This window comes from Oncorhynchus nerka, unplaced genomic scaffold (genome assembly GCF_034236695.1).
Source record: "Oncorhynchus nerka isolate Pitt River unplaced genomic scaffold, Oner_Uvic_2.0 unplaced_scaffold_2116, whole genome shotgun sequence".
NCBI classification, from domain to species: domain Eukaryota; kingdom Metazoa; phylum Chordata; class Actinopteri; order Salmoniformes; family Salmonidae; genus Oncorhynchus; species Oncorhynchus nerka.
In genome coordinates this window covers 23409-50156 of record NW_027039209.1, presented here as the reverse complement: position 1 = coordinate 50156, position 26748 = coordinate 23409, and the positions used below count along the sequence as shown (strand labels likewise).

The following is a 26748-nucleotide window of genomic DNA, read 5'->3' as shown; positions in this document are numbered from 1 at the left end:
CCACCTTTGATTTTGTTTTTACACTGTTACTACTCACTGTTTATTATCTATCTGTTCTTTAGCTTGCAAGCCTCCCCCTTTTTCCTCCAAACATAACGATGGTCATTATGGCCAAACAGTAGAGGTCGACCGATTTATGATTTTTCAACGCCGATACCGATTATTGGAGGACAAAAAAAGACCGCTACCGATTAATCGGACGATTTTTTAAAAATGTATTTGTAATAATGACAACTACAACAATACTGAACGAACACTTATTTTAACATAATATAATACATCAATAAAATCAATTTAGCCTCAAATAAATAATGAAACATGTTCAATTTGGTTTAAATAATGCAAAAACAAAGTGTTGGAGAAGAAAGTAAAAGTGCAATATGTGCCATGTAAGAAAGTTAGCGTTTAAGTTCTTTGCTCAGAACATATGAAAGTTGGTGGTTCCTTTTAACATGACTCTTCAATATTCCCAGGTAAGAAGTTTTAGGTTGTAGTTATTATAGGAATTATAGGACTATTTCTCTCTATACCATTTGTATTTCATGTACCTTTGACTATTGGATGTTCTTATAGGCACTTTAGTATTGCCAGTGTAACAGTATAGCTTCCGTCCCTCTCCTCGCTCCTACCTGGGCTCGAACCAGGAACACAACAACAACAGCCACCCTCGAAGCAAGGGGAAAAACTATGCAGAGCAAGGGGAACAACTTCAAAGTCTCAGAGCGAGTGACATTTGAAACGCTATTAGCGCGCACCCCGCTAACTAGCTAGCCATTTCACATCACATCGTTACACCAGCCTAATCTAGGCTTGAAGTCATAAATAGCAGAGCTGCTGGCAAAACGCACCAAAGTGCTGTTTGAATGAATGCTAATGAGCCTGCTGGTGCCTACCATCGCTCAGTCAGACTGCTCTATCAAATCATAGACTTAATTATAACATAATAACACACAGAAATGCGAGCCTTAGGTCATTAATATGGTCGAATCCGGAAACGATCATATCGAAAACAAGACGTTTATTCGTTCAGTGAAATACAGAACCGTTCCATATTTTATCTAACGGGTGGCATCCATCAGTCTAAATATTCCTGTTACATTGCACAACCTTCAATGTTATGTCATAATTACGTAAAATTCTGGCAAATTAGTTCGCAATGAGCCAGGCGGCCCAAACTGTTGCATATACCCTGACTCTGCGTGCAATGAACGCAAGAGAAGTGACACAATTTCACCTGGTTAATATTGCCTGCTAACCTGGATTTCTTTTAGCTAAATATGCAGGTTTAAAAATATATACTTCTGTGTATTGATTTCAAGAAAGGCAGTGGTGTTTATGGTTAGTTACACGTTGGAGCAACGACAGGCCTTTTTTGCGAATGCGCACTGCATCGATTATATGCAACGCAGGACACTCTAGATAAACTAGTAATATCATCAACCATGTGTAGTTATAACTAGTGATTATGATTGATTAAGTTTAATGCTAGCTAGCAACTTACCTTGGCTTCTTACTGCATTCGCGTAACAGGCAGGCTCCTCGTGAGGCAGGTGGTTAGAGCTTTGGACTAGTTAACCGTAAGGTTGCAAGATTGAATACCAAGATTGAATCTGTCGTTCTGCCCCTGAACAAGGCAGTTAACCCACTGTTCCTAGGCCGTCATTGAAAATAAGAATGTGTTGTTAACTGACTTGCCTCGTTAAATAAAGATTCAATAAAGGTTTACGATTGTTATGAAAACTTGAAATCAGCCCTAATTAATCGGCCATTCCGATTAATCGATCGACCTCTACCAAACAGTTCTATTTTTGTTTCATCAGACCAGAGGACATTTCTCCAAAAAGTATGATCTTTGTCCCCATTTGCAGTTGCAAACCATAGTCTGTTTTTTTATGGCTGTTTTTCCTCCAGCATCTTCACAAGGTCCTTTACTGTTGTTCTGGGATTGATTTGCATACTTTTCGCACCAAAGTACGTTCAACTCTAGGAGACAAAACACGTCTCCTTCCTGAGTGGTATGACGGCTGCGTGGTCCCATGGTGTTCATACCTGTGTACTATTGTTTGTACAGATGAACGTGGTACCTTCAGGCGTTTGGAAATTGCTCCCAAGGATGAACCAGACTTGTGGAGGTCTCAAATTATTTTTGTGAGGTCTTGACGGATTTCTTTTGATTTCCTTATGATGTCAAGCAAATTAAGTTTGAAGGTAGGCCCTGAAATACATCCACAGGTACACCTCCAATTGACTCAAATGATGTCAATTAGCTTATCAGAAGCTTCTAAAGCCATGACATAATTTTCTGGAATTTTCCAAGCTGTTTAAAGGCACAGTCAACTTAGTTTATGTAAACTTCTGACCCACTGGAATTTTGATACAGTGAATTATAAGTGAAATAATCTGTCAATTAACAATTGTTGGAAACATTGATTGAAAAACAAGTTTTAATGACTCCAACCTAAGTGTATGTAAACTTCCGACTTCAACTGTAGAAGCAAAGTATCCAGGAGTCACTGAGGTTTGAAACAGTGTAGGGCTATCAGGTGCTTGTGTGTGTGCGTGTATGTGCGTATATGTAGGTCAGAGTTTGTTGTGTGAAAGTGTTGCCCATGTTTGGGCTTTTGCAAGTGTGAGGGTGTTAAACCAGCGTGTTTGAGAGCACAGAGACAGCAGCCAGGTCGTGCAAGATCCACTGCGAAGTAGGACATCGGGAGATGACTTGACAAAGAGCCACTAGGGGTAACGGTGAGCGCTACTATCCAGTAGGCTACTTGGTTTTACTAGAGTGTCCGTTCTCGAGAGTCACGCTGTTTGAACCCTATACCAAATCTTAATGGACAAACATCAGTGAGTGAGTGAGTGAGTGAGTGAGTGCGAGTGAGTGAGTGAGTGAGTGAGTGAGTGAGTGAGTGAGTGAGGAGGAGGAGTGAGTGAGTGAGTGAGTGAGGAATAATGCTGACTGGCGTCCGGGTGATAGACTGACTCACTGATTGAATGACTAACTCACTGACTGACACACTGACTGACACACTGACTGACTGACTGACTGACTCACTGACTCACTTTCACTGACTGACTGACTCACTGGCTGACTAGCTGACACTGAGTCACTGATCAGATTGAATCACTGACTGACTGAATCACTCACTGACTGACTTGTTGACTGACCTGACACTGACTGACTCATCAACACTGGCTGACTGACTGACTCACTGACACTGACTGACACACTGACGCTGACTGACTCACTGACGCTGACTGACTCACTGACGCTGACAGACTCACTGACGCTGACTGACTCACTGACGCTGACTGACTCACTGACGCTGGGACTGACTCACTGACGCTGACTGACTCACTGACGCTGACTGACTCGCTGGACGCTGACTGACTCGCTGACGCTGACTGACTTGACGCTGACTGACTTGCTGACACTGACTAATTGACACTGACTGACTCTCTGACTGACCGACCGGGGCAGGATGGGCAACTGACGGCCCGCGGCCTCCTTGAAAGCCATCAGATCAATTTGTATATTTTTTCAACTCAGTCAGGGTCTCAAATTACTATTGAATAGAAGAATACACAAGGTCCAATTTCTACATTTTGGTTGTGCATCAAGTCAGTCAATTAGCCCACGCCAGCAAACCTTTTTTAGATTGGTGTTAGTCTAGCGGCCAGCTATCTAAACTTAGTAATCATGGTCCACTGATTGGTGTTAGTCTAGCGGCCAGCTATCTAAACTTAGTAATCATGGTCCACTGATTGGTGTTAGTCTAGCGGCCAGCTATCTAAACTTAGTAATCATGGTCCACTGATTGGTGTTAGTCTAGCGGCCAGCTATCTAAACTTCGTAATCATGGTCCACTGATTGTTGTTAGTCTAGCGGCCAGCTATCTAAACTTAGTAATCATGGTCCACTGATTGTTGTTAGTCTAGCGCCAGCTATCTAAACTTAGTAATCATGGTCCACTGATTGGTGTTAGTCTAGCGGCCAGCTATCTAAACTTAGTAATCATGGTCCACTGATTGTTGTTAGTCTAGCGGCCAGCTATCTAAACTTAGTAATCATGGTCCACTGATTGTTGTTAGTCTAGCGGCCAGCTATCTAAACTTAGTAATCATGGTCCACTGATTGGTGTTAGTCTAGCGGCCAGCTATCTAAACTTAGTAATCATGGTCCACTGATTGGTGTTAGTCTAGCGGCCAGCTATCTAAAATTAGTAATCATGGTCCACTGATTGGTAGTCTAGCGGCCAGCTATCTAAACTTAGTAATCATGGTCCACTGATTGTTGTTAGTCTAGCGGCCAGCTATCTAAACTTAGTAATCATGGTCCACTGATTGTTGTTAGTCTAGCGGCCAGCTATCTAAACTTAGTAATCATGGTCCACTGATTGTTGTTAGTCTAGCGGCCAGCTATCTAAACTTAGTAATCATGGTCCACTGATTGGTGTTAGTCTAGCGGCCAGCTATCTAAACTTAGTAATCATGGTCCACTGATTGGTGTTAGTCTAGCGGCCAGCTATCTAAACTTAGTAATCATGGTCCACTGATTGTTGTTAGTCTAGCGGCCAGCTATCTAAACTTAGTAATCATGGTCCACTGATTGGTGTTAGTCTAGCGGCCAGCCATCTAAACTTAGTAATCATGGTCCACTGATTGGTGTTAGTCTAGCGTCCAGCTATCTAAACTTAGTAATCATGGTCCACTGATTGGTGTTAGTCTAGCGGCCAGCTATCTAAACTTAGTAATCATGGTCCACTGATTGTTGTTAGTGTCACTCAGATATCATATTAAAAACATTTCTCTGTGCTCTATGGCAAAATGTGTGGAATTGCATGAAATGTGCTATAAAAATCCATGTGTAGGAATAGGAGGCCATGTGTAGGAATAGGAGGCCATGTGTAGGGAATAGGAGGCCATGTGTAGGAATAGAGGCCATGTGTAGGAATAGGAGGCCATGTGTAGGAATAGGAGGCCATGTGTAGGAATAGGAGGCCATGTGAGAGAGAAGGGATGCGTGCAGGGTGAGCAGAGGATCAGGATTTGACTCAGTGACTTCAAGTCACAGCAGTGAAAGAGAATACTTATGAAGTTCACAACATTGATAAGATACCAGGCTATACCCAAACTCCAAGTTCATTTGACTAATGAACCTTCTAATGCACACTCCATTAGCTAAACATTGAGGGGTGGTTTGCCGGACAATTTAATCAGGCGTAGTTCTGAATTAAAAAATGATTCTCAATGGAGATTTTTAGTCTTGGTTTACAGGCTTAATCTGTGTCTAGGAACCGACCCTTGTAGTATCAAAGTCGGAATAGTTGTTCTTACTCACTGCTTCCAATTCACCTGATATGATACCTTACATACCTTCCTTCTCCCTCTCAATATGAATCCTCCTTAATACAACTCCCTCATCTCTTGTTTCCTATCTCAGTGAAATACATCAAGGAGATGTCAGCCTTCTTTAAGAACACCTTGCCCGGTGCACCCCTACCCTGGGACTCCCCTCATGCCACGCCACAGAAGGGCGGCAGACGCCCCTACTGAGCTGAAGGAGGCCAGACCATCCCCCTGAAATGTGCCAGGTGACCAGGAAGCAGTGCCCCCCGGACACAGAGAACAGGTACTGTGGGTGGAACCCAGTTCAATGGGAAACTGAGTTACATGATCAAAGAGAGAGCGAGACAGAGAGAGGAAAAAAGAGAGAGAGAGCGGGAGACGGACGGAGAGACAGAGAGAGGGAGACGGACGGGAGAGAGGGAGAAACTGGGTACGATAGCTTGTATCTTGAATTCAGTTCATGAAGTCAGATGACTCACAAGGCACTCCTTTTGGAATCTAAATCAAGGCTCCTTTGAATATAACGAGCACTCTACATTTGAATATTTACCTGATGCAAAGTAACACTCTTTTTTCTCACCAAGGTATGGGCCTGTACCCACAAGAGGTATGGGCCTGTACCCACAAGAGGTATGGGCCTGTACCCACAAGAGGTATGGGCCTGTACCCACAAAAGGTCTGGGCCTGTACCCACAAAAGGTCTGGGCCTGTACCCACGAAAGGTCTGGGCCTGTACCACGAAAGGTCTGGGCCTGTACCCACGAAAGGTTTGGGCCTGTACCCACGAAAGGTTTGGGCCTGTACCCCACGAAAGGTTTGGGCCTGTACCTGCGAAAGGTTTGGGCCTGTACCCACGAAAGGTTTGGGCCTGTACCCACGAAAGGTTTGGGCCTGTACCATCAAAGGTTTGGGCCTGTACCCACGAAAGGTTTGGGCCCGTACCATTAGTGCTGGGTTTGGGCCCGTACTCACAAAAGGTCTGGGCCCGTCGACAAAAGGTCTGGGCCCGTACCCACAAAAGGTCTGGGCCTGCATTCCACAAAAGGTCTGGGGGCCCGCCCGGTCTGAGCCCGTACTCCACAAAAGGTCTGAGCCCGTACTCCACAAAAGGTCTGGGGCCTGCACTCCACAAAAGGTCTGGACCTGTACCCACAAAGCTTAGGCCTGGTCCTGTATCCACAAAGCATCTTCAAGTAGGAGAACTGATCTATGGTCTGTCCATGTAATCTTAATCAACATGATCTAAAAATACAAAACTGATCCTAAATCAGCACTCCTACTCTGAGGCTCTTTGAGCTCCAGCTGTCCCCTCTGGTTAAACTTTTCGTAGCTTATGGCCAGACAAAGTCCTCTTGGATCCAAAAGTTGTTATGCTAATCCTAAGTAAGGCCGTGTAGTGGAGTGTCATGACGTTGGCCTGGGGATAGGTTTATGACAGTCATAAATACCTCTTCCCCCTTTTTCTTCTCTCTACCCTACTGATGTTACATTTGCAAAACCCTGGTTAACATAGAGATTCTGGGAACATCAGAAGGTGGGGGAAATGAACTATATTCTGCTAATCCGACTAATTGAACATATGTGGTGGTACTTAACCTCTTAAGTCGAATTCTACTTTTTTGAACATTCTCTAAAAATCGCGCAACATTTCAGCGCCTGCTACTCATGCCAGGAATATAGTATATGCATTTGCTTACTCTGTGTGGATAGAAAACACTCAGACGTTTAAAAACTGGTTAAATCACTGCTGTGGCTTTTACCAGAACGGCATTTACATCGAAAAGCACAGGAAAAACTGATCACTGAAATGGGAAAATATATCCATGCGCTACTTGAACCCATTGATAAAGGTGAACCACAATTAATTGACTGAGGTTGCAGTACCTACAGCTTCCACACGGTGTCTAGAGTCTTGTCATTTCCCCTTCGAGTTTTTTTCTTGGTCAAACACATGCAGGACATCAGATTCCTCCGGTCTAGGACCGGATATTTTCGTTGAGTTTCTAGCCGACATTTTTCCAGACGGACAGCCAATGATCTTTACATCGCTCCTGATGAATTTTATCGCTTATTAACGTTTACTAATACCTAAAGTTGCATTACAAACGTATTTCGAAGTGTTTTGTGAAAAGTTTATCGTCGACTTTTCAATTTTAAAAAATGACGTTACGTTTGAAACAATGTTTTTTTCGCTTATCACACAGTCTACATATATGATATCTAGGCTTTATATGGACCGATTTAATCGAAATAAAGACCCAAATAGTGTTTATGGGACATCTAGGAGTGCCATCAAAGAAGATGGTGAAAGGTAATGAATGTTTTCTATTTTATTGTGCGGTTTGTGTAACGCCGAAATGCTAATTATTTTGTTTACGTCCCCTGTGGGTCTTTGGGGTGTTGCATGCTATCAGATAATAGCTTCTCATGCTTTCGCCAAAAGCATTTTAAAAATCTGACTTGTTGCCTGATTCACAACGAGTGTAGCTTTAATTCTATACTCCTGCATGTGTATTTTAATGAACTTTTGCGTTTAACTAATACTATTAGCATTTAGCGTAGCTTGCATTTGCATTTCCAGAGTTTAAGTTGGGACGCAAGCGCCCCGAGTAGAAGCAACAGGTTAATGAATATGATGTCAGTTTGGTTGTCATCTGAGACATTCTCATCAATGATAAGATGATATAAACTCTACAGTAGAAAGTCTACACATCAGAGTTATTGATTCACATGGAATTGTTGTTCAATTTAAATGTTTCAATATGAAATTATTTGTGATGGGATGAAGCGTGATTTTAAGCTTCTAAAATGTGAGATTTGGGTTTTCATAAGGTAGGGCTCTGCTCAATCAGTGGCCCGTCCCTGTGAAGGGACATGGGCTATTGTCACGCCTTGGTCATTATATTTTGTGTTTTTGGTATAGGTTTGGGTAAGCCAGGGTGTGACTGATGGGTTTATATGTTGTAAAGCCAGATTGGGGTTTGTAGTATTGGGATTGTGTTGATTAGGGGTGTGTCTAGTTAGGCTTGGTTGCCTGAGGCGATTCTCAATTGGAGTCAGCTGCTTATCGTTGTCTCTGATTGGGAACCGTATTTAGGTAGCCTGAGTTTGCGTCGTATTTTGTGGGTGTTTGTCCTGTCCTGTGTTATAGTCACCAGATAGGCTGTATTAGTTTCACGTTCCGCTTGTTGTTTTGCTTAGTATGTTATTGAGTTGTTATTTCATGTACGCATTCTTTCATTAAAGTCATGAGTAACCTACACGCTGCATTTCGGTCCGACTCTCTTTTCTACAAACGAAGAACGCCGTTACAGCTATAAAAACTTTTCAAACACGCCCTCCTCTCCCTTCCTATATAAAGCATTGACGACAATATAACCTCCTGTTCCAAGGATGTGAGGACGACGTCCGATGTCAGAAGGGTTCAGATAATAACTACAGAACGAAGCCAACATCAGTGTGAGCTTTGGTTGCGAATGGTAAGAACTTTGAACCCTTGTTCACTACAGAAGTGATACCTCCTAGCCGTTGAGCTAGCAACAGCAGCTGCAAACGCAGGTTAGGAAGGAACAGACAGAGTATTCCGTCTATCAGACAACGACGTTACTACAACGCATCCAATTTACCAGCAGAGACATTCTTTCAAAGGACTCGGTTGGGCAACACGGCTTCCATCTACCACCAACCTACCGAAGCGCAGCTCAGAGTAAATATTTATTGCTTTTTCCTTTTCCAAATGGGCGGTAATTTAGAATGCATAAGATTCCTGTATTTACGGCTAGCACAGCTTCGCCCTTGTTCCTCAGTCTTCCCGCTCTTTCACTCAAAAACCCAGCCCCTTTCTTCTGTGTAACCAGCTGTCATATCTGTTCCGCCCCCCGCTAGGGCCGTTTTCCTTATGACGTAATTTGTAATTAAGTTACGATTTAATTATGTGTAATTCTGTGTGATTAGTTAGGTATTTAGTAAATAAATAATTAAACCCAATTTTGTATTGCTGATTCAACCTGTTAGCCAGGGTTTGTGCAGATAACCAAGAATTTACTACTTTCAGATGAGACTGAATTAAGATGACGATTAATATTGACTGCTATTGATATAAAATATTACTAGGTCTTTAATAGTTTATTCGAAGATAAACAGCTCTATAAATATTATTTCCTGGTGCCCCCCGACTCTCTAGTTAATTACATTTACATGATTAGCTCAATCAGGTAATATTAATTACGTATCAATTATTTTATAGAATAGCATGTCACTTAATCCGCATAGCCAAAGACACGACAGGAACGAGAAAAGCGTATGGGTCCTGCTTCATCTTCTTCATATCTCACCCCTTATGGCTTGTTCCAGGTGAAAACGTTGAAATATTTCAACGAGAATCTACAGCACACTGGTATTGGGTTACCTTGTATGCTCCACAATGAGCTTTAATAGCGCTCTATGTGAACAGACCCAACGCCATGGTAAACCTAAGCACTGGCTGTAGTGCTATAGGTCTGGGGGTGTGTCAGAAATATTTTTGCTATTTTCACAGACGTTATTATGAGCCAACGCTGGCGCAAAATGACTGGGTTTTGATGAGTAGGCAAGTTGTAGGAGTGATACTGCATGCGTTCGTCTCAGGTTCTGTTGGTTATTGATCAGTGATGGGGGCAAAAATTGATACAGTTACATATCGAGATATTATTTGGACTAATATATCATATCGGTTTGACAATATAACAATATTATTTTTGCGCTAGTTGGCTGTACTTGCAATACATGTTGTATCAGTTAAGAGCATTGGGCCAGTAACCGAATGTCGCTGGTTCGAATCAAAATCGAATTTTATTGGTTACATCTCCATATATAGCAGATGTTATTGCCGGTGTAGTGAAATGCTTGTGTTCCTAGCTCCTCCCAAAATCTGTTGATGTGCCCTTGAGCAAGGCACTTAACCCTCATTGCTTCTGTAAGTCTCTGGATAAGAGCGTCTGCAAATGATTAAAATGGCAATTTAATACATATCGTACGGGCACCAAAGTATTGTGATATCATATCGCGAGGTCCCTGGCAATTCCCAGCCCTATAATTGACAGTCTTTGCGTTGTCATCAATTCCATTTTTGTCTGGGAGCACGGAATATCCTCGTCCTAGTCCATTGTGGATTCATACGACAGTCCATTGTGGATTCATATGACAGTCCATTGTGGATTCATACAACAGTTTATTAAATAGCATAGGTAAGAGTAATAAGTGATAGCAACATTTGTTTTTAAATCCAGCGTTTTCTGTAATTGCCTTATGTAATATAGTCTTGGCAATCGCAGCCTCCTCAAATACAATTTACAGGAGCGTAGTATTTTTTATCATATGTGTGCACGTTCTCAACAAGCAAAAATATAGCCTAGGCCTATAATATGGTGTTATAGGACTGAACATTTTGAAAAGCCTATGTTTGGAGGAGTGTGTCTTTGGCGCTCTTTTTGGAAATGGAGGGGATAGAAGCCAAATGTAGTAATGCACTGTAGGTAGGCCTATGTGAGTTATGAATAATGTAGTAATGCACTGTAGGTAGGCCTATGTGAATTGTGAATAATGTAGTAATGCACTGTAGGTAGGCCTATGTGAGTTGTGAATAATGTAGTAATGCACTGTAGGTAGGCCTATGTGAATAATGTAGTAATGCACTGCAGGTAGGCCTATGTGAATTGTGAATAATGTAGTAATGCACTGTAGGTAGGCCTATGTGAGTTGTGAATAATGTAGTAATGCACTGTAGGTAGGCCTATGTGAATAATGTAGTAATGCACTGCAGGTAGGCCTATTTGAATTGTGAATAATGTAGTAATGCACTGTAGGTAGGCCTATGTGAATTGTGAATAATGTAGTAATGCACTGTAGGTAGGCCTATGTGAATTGTGAATAATGTAGTAATGCACTGCAGGTAAGCCTATGTGAATTGTGAATAATGTAGTAATGCACTGTAGGTAGGCCTATGTGAGTTGTGAATAATGTAGTAATGCACTGTAGGTAGGCCTATGTGAATAATGTAGTAATGCACTGCAGGTAGGCCTATGTGAATTGTGAATAATGTAGTAATGCACTGTAGGTAGGCCTATGTGAATTGTGAATAATGTAGTAATGCACTGTAGTAGGCCTATGTGAGTTGTGAATAATGTAGTAATGCAATTGTAGGTAGGGGCCTATGTGAATTGTGAATAATGTAGTAATGCACTGTAGGTAGGCCTATGAATTGTGAATAATGTAAAATGCACTGTAGGTAGGCCTATGTGAATTGTGAATAATGTAGTAATGCACTGCAGGTAGGCCTATGTGAATAATGTAGTAATGCACTGTAGGTAGGCCTATGTGAATAATGTAGTAATGCACTGTAGGTAGGCCTATGTGAATAATGTAGTAATGCACTGCAGGTAGGCCTATGTGAATTGTGAATAATGTAGTAATGCACTGCAGGTAGGCCTATGTGAATAATGTAGTAATGCACTGCAGGTAGGCCTATGTGAATAATGTAGTAATGCACTGCAGGTAGGCCTATGTGAATAATGTAGTAATGCACTGCAGGTAGGCCTATGTGAATAAATGTAGTAATGCACTGCAGGTAGGCCTATGTGAATAATGTAGTAATGCACTGCAGGTAGGCCTATGTGAATAATGTAGTAATGCACTGTAGGTAGGCCTATGTGAATAATGTAGTAATGCACTGCAGGTAGGCCTATGTGAATAATGTAGTAATGCACTGCAGGTAGGCCTATGTGAATAATGTAGTAATGCACTGTAGGTAGGCCTATGTGAATAATGTAGTAATGCACTGCAGGTAGGCCTATGTGAATAATGTAGTAATGCACTGCAGGTAGGCCTATGTGAATAACGTAGTAATGCACTGCAGGTAGGCCTATGTGAATTGTGAATAATGTAAAAGCATGACGGAAAAGCTTCACAAGTAGATCATTTAGAATCCTTCTATGGAAGGGCTTCTTGGTTAATGCATGGCCAGGATAAAGAAGACACTCCAACACATTGCTGTTGAACCAGCCTTCATTATAGTAGGTTAAGGGTAGTTTATTAATCAAATAAAACAGAGAAGAAAAAATTGTTACAGGAAAATAACTTAAATGTTTGTAAATATGAGAGTCACTGGATTATCTCATCTCTCGTTGCATGATGGGCATATAGCCGACATGCAGGGTTTTTACATACATCCTCAATAACAACAGAAGCATCGCAGCTGGAGAGGCCAAGTACTTACATTGTCAAAATCGATGTCATAACCAACTGGGTTACTGCTAAAACCAGCTTTGTCCAGAGGTACAGGAGAGAGGAGAGTTTTAATAGGATGTAAAATGTATTTGTCACAGGAGGCAAGCTAATTGACCCTCCTCAACTTCAAGGGTCATCAAAATGGATTTTAGTGCATTCTCCAGGGACCTGACCACAGCTAACACTGTTTTCTTGTGTGCTGCCTTCTCCTTTCTCTCCTTTACCTCTTTTCTTTCTCCATGTCTCTCACTTCACCCCCTCCCTCTCTCTTTCTGTCCCCTCTCTCTCCCCCTTTCCCACTCCCTCTTTCCTCCACACAGGTACTTTGAGGTGATCTCGCCCAGCAGAAAGAGCTCAGTGTTCCTGAGGGCCAAGGACCTGCCATGGCCCAGTCCTGGTATAACGCCATCCAAGCCGGGGTTTCGGCCCTGGTGCCCCGAGTCGGGATGAGCTGAGGCCATGCAGGCGGGCCTGGAGGTCAAACACATGGGATGGATCACTGAGCAGGTACAAAGAGTCAAAGGTCAAATGTGAGTTTGTGTTAGGCTTTATGTATTTCTATTTATGGCAGCCTGTCCTGGGTCCAAATAATAACTTTTGAACATTTGCTTTAGACTCCTGGAGTCCCAGGTGGGCGGGTCTTTGTATTTTCGGGACTTTCGCAACAGACAAGCTCAACAAGCCACTGATAAAGTATTTGAAATGATTTTAAATAGTATTTGATCCCAGGTCTTGGCGCACTATTTCTTTTACTTGTTAGTTTTGACAAATGGTAAAAACCGAATTAAGACAGGCCTCTATTGGCTAGTCAGCTAATGTGTCTCCTGAGTGCGTTCCAATAAACATTGTCTGTAACATCAGTTGTTGTGACTGAAAATGTAATCTGGTTTATATCTGATGCGAAGGCCAGATTAGCAATGTCTGGACTCAAAAGAATGTCTGACTCAAACACTGTGTGCATTAAGTGCATTAGCGACTAGTCTAGTGTCTGTTTAGTCTGTTAAGTGACTTTCTGAGAAGATTTTGCGCTAGCCTTGTGCTGAGGAGCGTCAATTAGAAAGTCTTATGTGCCTTGAAAAGGGGAAAGAATGAAACATATACAGTTGAAGTGGGTCAGAAGTTTACATACACTCAATCAGTATTTGGTAGCATTGAATTGTTTAACTTGGGTCAAACATTTCTGTTAGCCTTCCACAAGCTTCCCACAATATGTTGGGTGAATTTGGCCCATTCCTTCTGACAGAGCTGGTATAACTGAGTCAGGTTTGTAGGCCTCCTGCTTGCACACTTTTTCAGTTCTGCCCACAAAATCTTCTATGGGATTGAGGTTAGGTCTTGTGATGGCCACTCCAATACCTTTGACTTTGTTGTCCTGAAGCCATTTTCCACAACTTAGAAGTATGCTTGAGGTCATTGTCCATTTGGAAGACCCATTTGTGACCAAGCTTCAACTTTCTTGAGCAATATTCTTGAGATGTTGCTTCAATATATCCACATCATTTTCCTCCCCTCATGTTGCCATCTATTTTGTGAAGTGCACCATCCCTTCTGCAGCAAAGCACCCCCACAACATGATGCTGCCACCTCGTGCTTCACGGTTGGTATGGTGTTCTTCGGGCTTGCAAGCCTCCCCTGTTTTCCTCCAAACATAACTATGGTCATTATGGCCAAACAGTTCTATTTTTGTTTCATCAGACCAGAGGACATTTCTCCAAAAAGTATGATCTTTGTCCCCATGTGCAGTTGCAAACCGTAATCTGGCTTTTTTATGGCGGTTTTGGAGCAGTGGCTTCTTCCTTGCTGAGCGGCCTTTTAGGTTAAGTCGATATAGGACTTGTTTTACTGTGGATATAGATACTTTTGTACCTGTTTCCTCCATCATCTTCACAAGGTCCTTTGTTGTTGTTCTGGGATTCATTTGCACTTTTTGGGCACCAAAGTATGTTCATCTCTCGGAGACAGAACGCTTCTGCTTCCTGAGCGGTATGACGGCTGTTGAAATACATCCACATTTACACCTCCAATTGACTCAAATGATGTCAATTAGCCTATCAGAAGCTTCTAAAGCCATGACATCATTTTCTGGAATTTTCCAAGCTGCATAAATGCACAGTCAACTTAGTGTATGTAAACTTCTGGCAAAACTGGAATTGTGATACAGTGAATTATAAGTGAAATAATCTGTCTGTAAACAATTGTTGAAAAATGACTTGTCATGCACAAAGTAAATGTCCTAAAGTAAATTGCCAAAAGTATAGTTTGTTAACAAGAAATGTATGGAGTGGTTAAAAAACAAGTTTTAATGACTCCAACCTAAGTGTATGTAAACTTCCGACTTCAACTGTACAACGCATATTGTTGAAAACCCAACAACAATGTCTAAAACCCTTTGATGGATGGAACAGGATCATTATAGACCTACAAGACATTGAATTTTCCAAGAAAATATTTCTGTTCATGTTTTTAATTGTCCTTGCCCACTGTGAATTCTGACAAATAGACATTCTTTGGAATGAAAAGAGACACATGTGAACCTACTGATCAAATAGTCACTAACAAGACACCCATTGGTATGCTTCAGGAGAAATTATGTTACACATTTTCCCCGCTTGTACTTCAGTATGGAATTGAAATGAATATTTGATGTTAATATTTGATGTTAACCTTTGTCAAGGAGGTATTTAAATGTGTGACAGTGTGTGCATTACATTCATAGGGATGTGTACATATGTTGTGATATGAATCATGAAGAGTGTGTGTGTGTCTGTTTGTCCTCCTCTCCCTCGAAGGCACCCAGGGTCCAGAGAGACCGGTGCTGGCTCTGCTGACTGAGAGAGACCTGCTGCTGTACCCCACCCTTCCTGACAGTAAAGACGGCATCAACAGCCCAGCCAAGAGCCACCCGCTCATCACAACTAGGTAGGATCCACACAATAAAAACCATGCACTGCACTTAGACCACGCGGTTGAATATCTTTCAAAGCATTTAGTCAAATAGCCATTTTCACAAAACTGTCTCCATTGATGGCTGAGTTTAGTCCATGAAAATGAGCAGTATATCTAATATGATCTATTTCTAGGCTACTAAATGCTTTTTAGCCTATACAACCTCACCCCCCAGTCCCCAAAAGCAGCCTTTCATAAAGCTCTTAAGCCTTGTTCACACTGCAGGCCTTAATGCTCAAATCACTTTTGTTTTTCCAATCCGTTTTGGAATACTGACTGTCCAAACAGCAAGTCATTTGCTGACATGGCTATGCTAGTTGTCATAGTAACATCGGGTGTGTGCAGTGGTGTAGGCTGATTGGTGGTAGTGCTCCTGCTTCCTCTCACTCAGAAGTTACGTAGCAAGCTAACAACGCCTGTCATGGATGTTTCCCAGTTTCTTTGAATGTTCAAAATCATAGTGTAGGGAAACTTTTAAAGCCTCAAAGGAAAAGATGATTCAACTTTCAAAACAAGTCATTTTGGCCAAGGCAGGCAACTAGCTAGCTAGGTAGCTGTTCACATTTCTAGCACATTCACTCATTTGTTTGTTAACAATTCACAAGCTCGGGGCGGCAGGGTAGCCTAGTGGTTAGAGCATTGGACTAGTAACCGAAAGGTTGCAAGTTCAAATCCCCGAGCTGACAAGGTACAAAATCTGTCGTTCTGCCCCTGAACAGGCAGTTAACCCACCCATGTTCCTAGGCCGTCATTGAAAATAAGAATTTGTTCTTAACTGGCTTCATTTAGTAAAATAAAGGTAAAAAATAAAATTAAAATTAAAATTAAAAAAAACCATGTTCCTGTAAAACTGTCAGCAGAGTAGCTAGCAAGCAACAAGATACTGTATGTCAAATATCAGTCTAAAAACCACTTGAGGGCAAATAAATCAGATATGACTGTTCAGACACACATCACACGGCAAGGAATCAGATTTGTTTCTAACTTCAAACCACCTACGAAGATGGTTTGAAATGTGGCTTCAAATATCAGATTCCATAGATTTGGCTGTTCAGACGGTAGGAAAAAGAACAGATTCATATCACTTCAAACATCCAATGTGAACACTGCTTTAATGCTCTCTTAAAGGGGTGAGCAATGGAAATGGAAATGGCAGCTATATTTTTAAAAAATTATTCGACCTTTATTTAACTAGGCAAGTCAGTTAAGAACAAATTCTTATTTTCAATGACGGCCTCGGAACAGTGGGTTAACTGCCTGTTCAGGGGCAGAACGACAGATTTGTACCTCGTCAGCTCAGGGATTTGAACTTGCAACCTAAACGTTTAGCCAGCCCAATGCACTAACTACTAGGCTACCCTGCTTCCCCCATTGATTTGCCAGTGCAAATAATGCAGTCAGAACTTGCAGATACATCATACAAATATTAACGAAAAGACACGTAGAAAGGTTCAACCCTATAAGGGTTTCTAACTTTAAGTCTAAGCCGTTGGGCAGGTGGGGTTCTTAGCTGACATATGGAATTGTTTTAAGATGGTCTTACTATGGATCATGTAGCTATTTGATTTAGAATTCTAGACCCCTTTAGGTATAAAATATTGAATTTGCCTTTACTTTACCAGCCCAGAGAAACGCATTGAATAACATGAAAAAAAGACAGTCAAAAAATAAATAATAAGAAACAAGGTTTTGCAGTGTTTGTCCTTTATCTAGGATATATAAGAAAGCGCAGGAAATATACAGCACCAGTCAAAAGTTTAGACACACCTTCTCATTCCAGGGTTTTTCTATATTTTTACTATTTTCTACATTGTAGAATAATAGTAAAGACATCAAAACTATGAAATAACACATATGGGATCATGTTTTAACCAATAAAGTGTTAAAACAAAATATAGTTTATATTTGAGATTCTTCTTTGCACACTCTTCTCTCTTCCAACCTCTTACCACCTTTCCCCTCTATTCCTTCCTGTCTCCTCCAGACTGGTCCACTCAGGACCGGGGAAAAGCTCTCCCCTGCTGGACTCGGAGCTCTCCTTTGGGCTGCGCACCGGCACCAAGCAGGGCGTGGAGACCCACTTGTTCCGGGTGGACTCGGCCAAGGAGCTTTCAGCCTGGACCCACATGCTGGTGGACGGCTGCCACAACGCTGCCGAGCTCATCCAGGAGGTCACCACAGGTATAGATACAGGAGTAGCAGATTAAGTTAGCCCACTGGGGGAGTTAATGCGAGTCTTCAGATCTCAGACAAGGTTCCAGTTGGGGAATGAGGAGCCTCTGCCAAGTTAGCCCGCTGAGCTAATGCATGAGCTCGGGAAGCTAACACAAGTCTTCAGGTCTCTGACAGGGTTTCAATACAGAACCATGTTCGTGTGATGAGGGGTCTGAGACTGGAGGACTTGCATTAGGTCTATGTGGACTTTTCCATTAATTCAATGAATGTTAATTCCCTTCCTGAAAAGGAATTGAACCCATCTCTAATGTCAAATAATATGCCAGGTCCCACTTAATCAAAACAAACAGCTACAAATACTACATACAGGGCATTCAAAAGTCAACCTGTACTTTCAAAAACATTGTGAATTGATTGATAATCAAGTTAGTGCATGGTTTCGCCTACAAGAGTGTGTCACTATAGCAATTAATCGTTGCTGCAGCACAGGTACTTTTGGGGCGGCAGGTAGCCTATGGTTAGAGGTTGGGCCAGTAACCAAACGGTTGCTGGATCGAACTCTGAGCTGAACAGGTAAAAATCTGTCGTTCTGCCCTTGAACAAGGCAACCCACTGTTCTGCAGGGCCATCATTGTAAATAAAAATTTGTTCTTAACTGACTTGCCTTGTTAAATAAAATAAAAATAAAATAAAAAATTGTTGAAAAGTTACATTTTACGGCTCCAACTGCAATAAATCATCATGAATGGCTGCAAGAAATGACTTAAATGACTTAAATGTAAATGTAAATGTAAATGCAAGACAGCAGCAGCAAAGACCTTCAGCAAGTATGCAGGTCTGGCTGTTTTATAGGCAGTACTGCCCTCTGCTGGCGTTGGGGTGTGTTAACCATAAAAACAATAAAAGCCACTCATTGCATTCATTCACTGTGATAGAACAGATCAGTCAATCAACTACTGTACCTTCAGTATTCAGTTTTGTAAATGGAGTGTTACAGAAACACAGAGCAACCTATAATCAGAACCTTTAGGGGTAGTTTCCTGGTTTTCCTGATCCTGGACTAAAAAGCAAGAGAATCTCCATTGAGAATGCTTTTTGGTCGAGCACTAGGCCTAGTCTATGTCTGGAAAAACTGGCCCTTAATGACCAACCTTCCTAATGCCTATATCTGTGGTCCCTGGCAGCCTGCAGCTGGAACGGGAAGGAGTGCAACCTGGGAGGCATTATCGACGAGGGCTTTAGCCTGTTCACTGAGGAGATGGGCATCAGAAAAACGGTGCTCCTCCAGCAACCCTTCGAGCGTCTGCGCATGTCCTCCGATGACTACACATGATCTTCCTCGACTTTGGAGGGCCAGAGGCGGAGATTGTGAGTTGGATTGTTGACTGAGTGTTTTGCTTGGTGTTGGTTGGTTGGTTTGTCTCTCTCTTCTCCTTTCTCTTTTGTTTTCTCTTTTGTTTACTCTTTCTTTATCTTGCTTCTACTTCTCTTTCTCTCTCTCTCTCTTGCTTCTACTCTTTTCTCTCTCTCTTGCTTCTACTCTCTTTCTCTCTCTCTCTCTTGCTTCTACTCTCTCACTCTCTTCTCTCTCTCTCTCTCTCTCTCTCTCTCTCTGTGTTTTAACAGAGTAGTCATTGTTTGCTATGCTAACATACTGCTCTGCTAACCTACTCAACTATAACAACGTCAAAGGTAATTAACATCTCTCTCTCCCTCTGCCTCCCCTTCCTCTCCCTCTCTCTTCCTCCTTCCCTCTGCCTCCCCTTCCTCTCCCTCTCTCTTCCTCCTTCCCTCTGCCTCCCTTCCTCTCCCTCTCTTCCTCCTTCCCTCTGCCTCCCCTTCCTCTCCCTCTCTCTCCTCCTCCTTCCTCCTGCCTCCCTTCCTCTCCCTCTCTCTTCCTCCTTCCTCTGCTTCCCTTCCTCTCTCCCTCTCTCTTCCTCCTTTCCTCTTCCTCCCTTGCAGCAACTGGACCTCCACTCCTGCCCCAAGACCATGGTGTTCATTATCCACTCCTTCCTCTCTGCTAAGGTCAAGCGGCTAGGCCTGTTAGCATGATAACAGATTGACCTGCAACCCCTCTGCCCACCCTGAAAACCACCAAACCACCGAAGCGTATTTACACGAAGCCATGACTCTAACATTAGGAGGATGATATCACTACAGAGGACCATGTCACCGCTCTGTTTTTAAAACCGCCACCAAGGGGTTACAACAGACAGCATCAAAAATCATGACGGCTTCTAAATTTGTTACAGAATTTTCCAATGTTACCTGCACTGTTTACTGATTGAATTATTCAGAGAGGTTTGTGTTTTATCTTCCTAAATGTACTTTTTTGTTTTGGCCTCCATTTTGAGAAACATTATTTTATGTCTGCTATTAAGGATGTTTTCCAAGTGCTGATTCAGAGCCATTTTGAGTCTCCCTGCATTTCTTTAGTAGATTCATAAATGTTTCCCATAGCCAATATCAACATGAAGATAAACTATATGTCATAAATCTGATTTGAAACTTAACCCCTAAATGGATTATTGCCACTGTTAAGTGAAATTACTAAACAAAAACCCCACTCTCTTGAATGACCTTATGTATAAGAGTACTATGCCTTTGTATCGGCCACAATATATACATATTTCGACACTATAACTTCTGACACGAAGTTCACCCTCTAGATCATTTTAATTTTGATGAAAGACGGATGGAATAGTTCTAACGTTGATATTACCAGAGCCTTATAGCTGTAGGTGTTTGGACCTAGAAACCTACAGTGCCTTCCATAAAGTATAACATTTTTTTGACTTGTTCCACATTGTGTTGTGTTACAGCCTACATTAAAAATGGATTCAATATTATTTTTCTCATCCATCTACACACAATACCCTATAATGACAAAGTGAAAACATGTTTTTAGAAATGTTTGCAAATGTATTGAAATGCAGAAATATCTCATTTACATAAGTATTCACCCATGAGATATGTTAGAATCACCTGGATTGTACAATATTTGCACATCATTATTTTTAAAATTCTACAAGCTCTGTCAAGTTGGTTGTTGATCATTGCTAGACAGCCATTTTCAAGTCTTGACCTAACTTTAACCAGGCCACTCAGGATCATTCCATGTTGTCTTGTTAAGCAACTCAACAGCAACAGTTTATATTTGGCCTTTTAGGTTGTTGTCCTGCTGAAAGATGAATTTGTCTCCCAGTGTCTGTTGGAAAGCAGACTGAACCAGGATTTCCTTTAGATTTTGCCTGTGCTTTGTAGCTCCATTGCAGAGGACAAGCATACCCATAATATAATTCAGCCACCACCATGCTTGAAGATGTGAAAAGTGGTATTCAGTGAGGTGTGTATTTGCCCCAAACATAACGCTTTGTATATAGAACATAACATTAATTTATTTTCCAAGTGTTTTGCCGTATTACTTTAGTGCCTTATTGCGAACAGGATGCATGTTTTGGAATATCTTTATTCTGTACAGGCTTCCTTCTTTTCACTCTGTCATTTAGGTTAGTATTGTGAGTAACTATAATGTTGTTGATCCATCCTCAGTTATCTCCTATCACAGCCATTAAACTCTGTAACTGTTTTAAAGTCACCATTGCCCTCATGGTGAAATCCCTGGAGTGGTTCTTCTTCTCCGGCAACTGAGTTAGAAGGACTCCTGTATCTTTGTATGACTGGGTGTATTGATACACCATCCAAAGTGTAATTAATAACTTCACCATGCTCAAAGGGATGTAAAATTTCAGCTTTTTTATTTTACCCATCTACCAATAGGTGCCCTTTGAAAAGCATTGGAAAACCTCAGGTCTTTGTGGTTGAATATGTTTTTGAAATTCACTGCTCGACTGAGGGACCTTACAGATAATACATTGTATGTGTGGGGTACAGAGATGAGGTCGTCATTCAAAAATCATGTTAAACATTATTATTGCACACAGAGTGAGTCCATGCAACTGATTATGTGACTGTTAATTAAGCACATTTTTACTCCTGAACTTATTTAGGCTTGTCATAACAAAGGGGTTGAATACTTATTGACTCAAGACATTTCAGCTTTTCATTTTCAACAAATTTGTGAACATTTCTAAAAACAATTCCACTTTGACATTATGGGGTATTGTATGTAGGTCAGTGACACAAAATCTCAATTTAATCCATTTTAAATTCAGGCTGTAACACAACAAAATGTGGAAAAAGTCAAGGGGTATGAGTACTTTCTGAAGGAACTGTATGTATATATTTAGGTCTGGGTATAACATTATCAATGAATACATTGATAGTGTTTCATATTGAAACAGCAATGAGTTGTCAGAATATATGCAGCAGGTACTGAGATGATATATTGAAACCGTCTCATAAAAGCTAGTTGAATTTGTCTTAACGACTACAGCCAAAATCACAGATGCATTTGAGAGATATCAGCTTGTTGTGGCGTAATGGTGCGGTTTTCATACAGCTTTAGTCTTTTTTTGTTAGTGTGTGTATTTCCAGAAATCATCGCAAACCAACTGAAAATGAACAAAATGGCATCTATATTTTACATGACAATATGTTCAATTGACCCCATTTCTTTGTGTCAATGGGATATCCACAATTCGTGGCCTTCTCTACAATGCTAAACAAACTTATATTAATATATTTCAAAACTAATACTTTTTTGCTTTCACGAATACAAATGTATTGTATATTCTTATTTAAACAAGAGGTGTGCCTTGCAGGGTTGTTTGTATATAAAAGTGTAATAAACTTTGTTAACTTTTACTGTTCTTTATTGGTAGATCTTTAGATTATATTATTTCATTGAACCTTTATTTTAACAGTGAAGACAAATTGAGAACTAGGTCTCTTCAAATGCGCACTGTTTAATAAAACCTAAATATACACACACACACACATATATACAGTGCCTTGTGAAAGTATTCGGCCCCCTTGAACTTTGCGACCTTTTGCCACATTTCAGGCTTCAAACATAAAGATATAAAACTGTATTTTTTTGTGAAGAATCAACAACAAGTGGGACACAATCATGAAGTGGAACGACATTTATTGATATTTTCCAAACTTTTTAACAAAGCAAAAACTGAAAAATTGGGCGTGCAAAATTATTCAGCCCCTTAAGTTAATACTTTGTAGCGCTCACCTTTTGCTGCGATTACAGCTGTAAGTCGCTTGGGGTATGTCTCTATCAGTTTTGCACATCGAGAGACTGAAATTTTTTCCCATTCCTCCTGGCAAAAACAGCTCGAGCTCAGGTGAGGTTGGATGGAGAGCATTTGTGAACAGCAGTTTTCAGTTCTTTCCACAGATCCTCGATTGGGATTCAGGTCTGACTTTGACTTGGCCATTCTAACACCTGAATATGTTTATTTTTGAACCATTCCATTGTAGATTTTGCTTATGTTTTGATCATTGTCTTGTTGGAAGACAAATCTCCGTCCCAGTCTCAGGTCTTTGCAGACTCCATCAGGTTTTCTTCCAGAATGGTCCTGTATTTGGCTCCATCCATCTTCCCATCAATTTTAACCATCTTCCCTGTCTCTGCTGAAGAAAAGCAGGCCCAAAACCATGATGCTGCCACCACCATGTTTGACAGTGGGGATGGTGTGTTCAGGGGTGATGAGCTGTGTTGCTTTTACGCCAAACATAACGTTTTGCATTGTTGCCAAAAAGTTCAATTTGGTTTCATCTGACCAGAGCACCTTCTTCCACATGTTTGGTGTGTCTCCCAGGTGGCTTGTGGCAAACTTTAAACAACACTTTTTATGGATATCTTTAAGAAATGGCTTTCTTCTTGCCACTCTTCCATAAAGGCCAGATTTGTGCAATATACGACTGATTGTTGTCCTATGGACAGAGTCTCCCACCTCAGCTGTAGATCTCTGCAGTTCATCCAGAGTGATCATGGGCCTCTTGGCTGCATCTCTGATCAGTCTTCCCTTGTATGAGCTGAAAGTTTAGAGGGACGGCCAGGTCTTGGTAGATTTGCAGTGGTCTGATACTCCTTCCATTTCAATATTATCGCTGTACAGTGTTTCCTTGGGATGTTTAAAGCTTGGGAAATCTTTGTATCCAAATCCGCTTTAAACTTCTTCACAACAGTATCTCGGACCTGCCTGGTGTGTTCCTTGTTCTTCATGATGCTCTCTGCGCTTTTAACGGACCTCTGAGACTATCACAGTGCAGGTGCATTTATACAGAGACTTGATTACACACAGGTGGATTGTATTTATCATCATTAGTCATTTAGGTCAACATTGGATCATTCAGAGATCCTCACTGAACTTCTGGAGAGAGTTTGCTGCACTGAAAGTAAAGGGGCTGAATAATTTTGCACGCCCAATTTTTCAGTTTTTGATTTGTTAAAAAAGTTTGAAATATCCAATAAATGTTGTTCCACTTCATGATTGTGTCCCACTTGCGGTTGATTCTTCACAAAAAAATACAGTTTTATATCTTTATGTTTGAAGCCTGAAATGTGGCAAAGGTCGCAAAGTTCAAGGGGGCCGAATACTTTCGCAAGGCACTGTATATACATACATTGCATCTGGAACATATTCAGACCCTTTCACTTCATCCACATCTTGTTACGTTACAGCCTTATTCTAAAACGCTTTAAATAAAATAATTTCCTCATCAATCTATACACAATACCCATAATGACAAAGTGAAAACCGGTTCTAACATTTTTGCAAAAACACAAAAAATGAAATACCTTATTTAAACAGAAGTATTCAGACCCTTTGATATGAGACTGGAAATTGACTTCAGGCGCATCCTGTTTCCATTGATCATCCTTGATGTTTCTGCAACTTTATTGGGGCCTGCCTGTGGTAAATTAAATTGATGGGACATGATTTGGAAAGGCACACACTGTCTATATAAGGTCCCACAGTTGACAGTGCATGTCAGAGCAAAAAATCAAACCATAAGGCCAAAGGAATTGTCCGTAGAGCTCCGAGATAGGATTCAAGGTCCCCAAGAACACAGGGGCCTCCATCATTCTTAAATGGAAGAAGTTTGGAACCACTAAGACTCTTCCTAGAGCTGGTCGCCTGGCCAAACTGAGCAACCGAGGGAGAAGGGCCTTGGTCAAGGAGGTGACCAAGAGCTCCAGAGTTCCTCTGTGGAGATGGGAGAACCTTCCAGAAGGAGAACCCTCTCTGCAGCACTCCACCAAACAGGTCTTTATGGTAGAGTGGCCAGACAGGAAGCCACTCCTCAGCAAAGGGCACATAAAGGACTCTCAGACCATGAGAAACAAGATTCTCTAGTCTGATGAAACCGAAATTGAACACTTTGGCCTGAATGCCAACTGTCACGTCTGGAGGAATCCTGGCACAATGCCTATGGTGAAGCATGGTGGTAGCAGCATCATGCTGTGGGGATGTTTTTCAGCGGCAGGGACTGGGAGATTAGTCAGGATTGAGGGGAAAGATGAACGGAGCAAAGTACAGAGAGTTTCTTGACAGAAACCTTCTCCAAAGCACTTAGGACCTCAGACTGGGATGAAGGTTCACCTTCCAACAGGACAACGAGAACTGTAGAACCAAGTTCCTACATTTGAATATAAAAATTGATTTTATCAAACAAAACTATGCTACCTTTTATCTCTGGGAGCCTCAGGATGACAAATCAGAGCAAGATTTTTGAATGTAAGTAAAGAGCAAAAAACGTCCCCTTTTCAGGATTCTGTCTTTCAAAGATAATTTGTAAAAATCCAAATAACTTCACAGATCTTCATTGTAAAGGGTTTAAACACTGTTTCCATGCTTGTTCAATGAGCTATAAACAATTAATGAACATGTACTTGTGGAACGGTCAATAAGACAATAACAGCTTACAGATGGTGGGCAATTAAGGTCAGAGTTATGAAAACTAAGGACACTAAAGAGTCCTTTCTACTGACTCTGAAAAACACCAAAGGAAAGATGCCCAGGGTCCCTGCTCATCTGCATGAACATGCTTTAGGCATGCTGCAAGAAGGCATGAGGACTGCAGATGTGGCCAGGGCAATAAATTGCAATGTCTGTACTGTGAGACGCCTAAGACAGCGCTACAGGGAGACAGGATGGACAGCTGATCATCCTCACAGTGGCAGACCACGTGTCACAACACCTGCACAGGACCGGTACATCCGAACATCACACCTACGGGACAGGTACAGGATGGCAACAACTGCCTAAGTTACACCAGGATCGCACAATCCCTCCATCAGTGCTCAGACTGTCCTCAATAGGCTGAGAGAGGAATGAACAGAGGGTTTGTAGGCCTGTTGTAAGGCAGGTCCTTACCAGACATCACCAGCAACAACGTCGCCTATGGGTACAAACCCACCATCGCTGGACCAGACAGGACTGGCAAAAGGGCTCTTCGCTGACGAGTCGCGGTTTTGTCTCACCAGGGTGATGGTCGGATTCACGTTTATCATCGAAGGAATGAGCGTTACAGCGGGATCGGGATCGAGGTGGAGCATCCGTCATGAACTGGGGTGGTGTGTCACAGCATCATCGGACTGAGCTTGTTATCATCGCAGGCAATCTCAATGCTCTGTGTTACAGGGAAGACATCCTCCTCCCTCATGTGGAACCCTTCCTGCAGGCTCATCCTGACATGACCCTCCAGCATGACAATGCCACCAGCCATACTGCTCGTTCTGTGTGTGATTTCCTGCAAGACAGGAATGTCAGTGAACTGCCATGGCCAGCGAAGAGCCCGGATCTCAATCCTATTGAGAACGTCTGGGACCTATTGGATCGGAGGGTGAGTGCTGGGGCCATTCCCCCCAGAAATGTCTGGGAAGTTGCAGGTGCCTTGGTGGAAGAGTGGGGTAACATCTCATAGCAAGAACTGGCAAATCTGGTGCAGTCCATGAGGAGGAGATGCACTGCAGTACTTAATGCAGCTGGTGGCCACACCAGATACTGTTACTTTTGATTTTGACCCCCCCTTTGTTCAGGGACATATTATTCCATTTCTGCTAGTCACATGTCTGTGGAACTTGTTGAG

At 41.8% G+C, this 26748-nt stretch overlaps 1 pseudogene; it reads left to right on the top strand.

Annotated features, from left to right (window-relative positions):
* The first annotated feature begins 5443 nt into the window (after nucleotides 1-5443).
* LOC135567353 (alpha-1-syntrophin-like) lies at nucleotides 5444-19820 on the top strand (annotated as a pseudogene).
* The last annotated feature ends 6928 nt before the right edge of the window (nucleotides 19821-26748 follow it).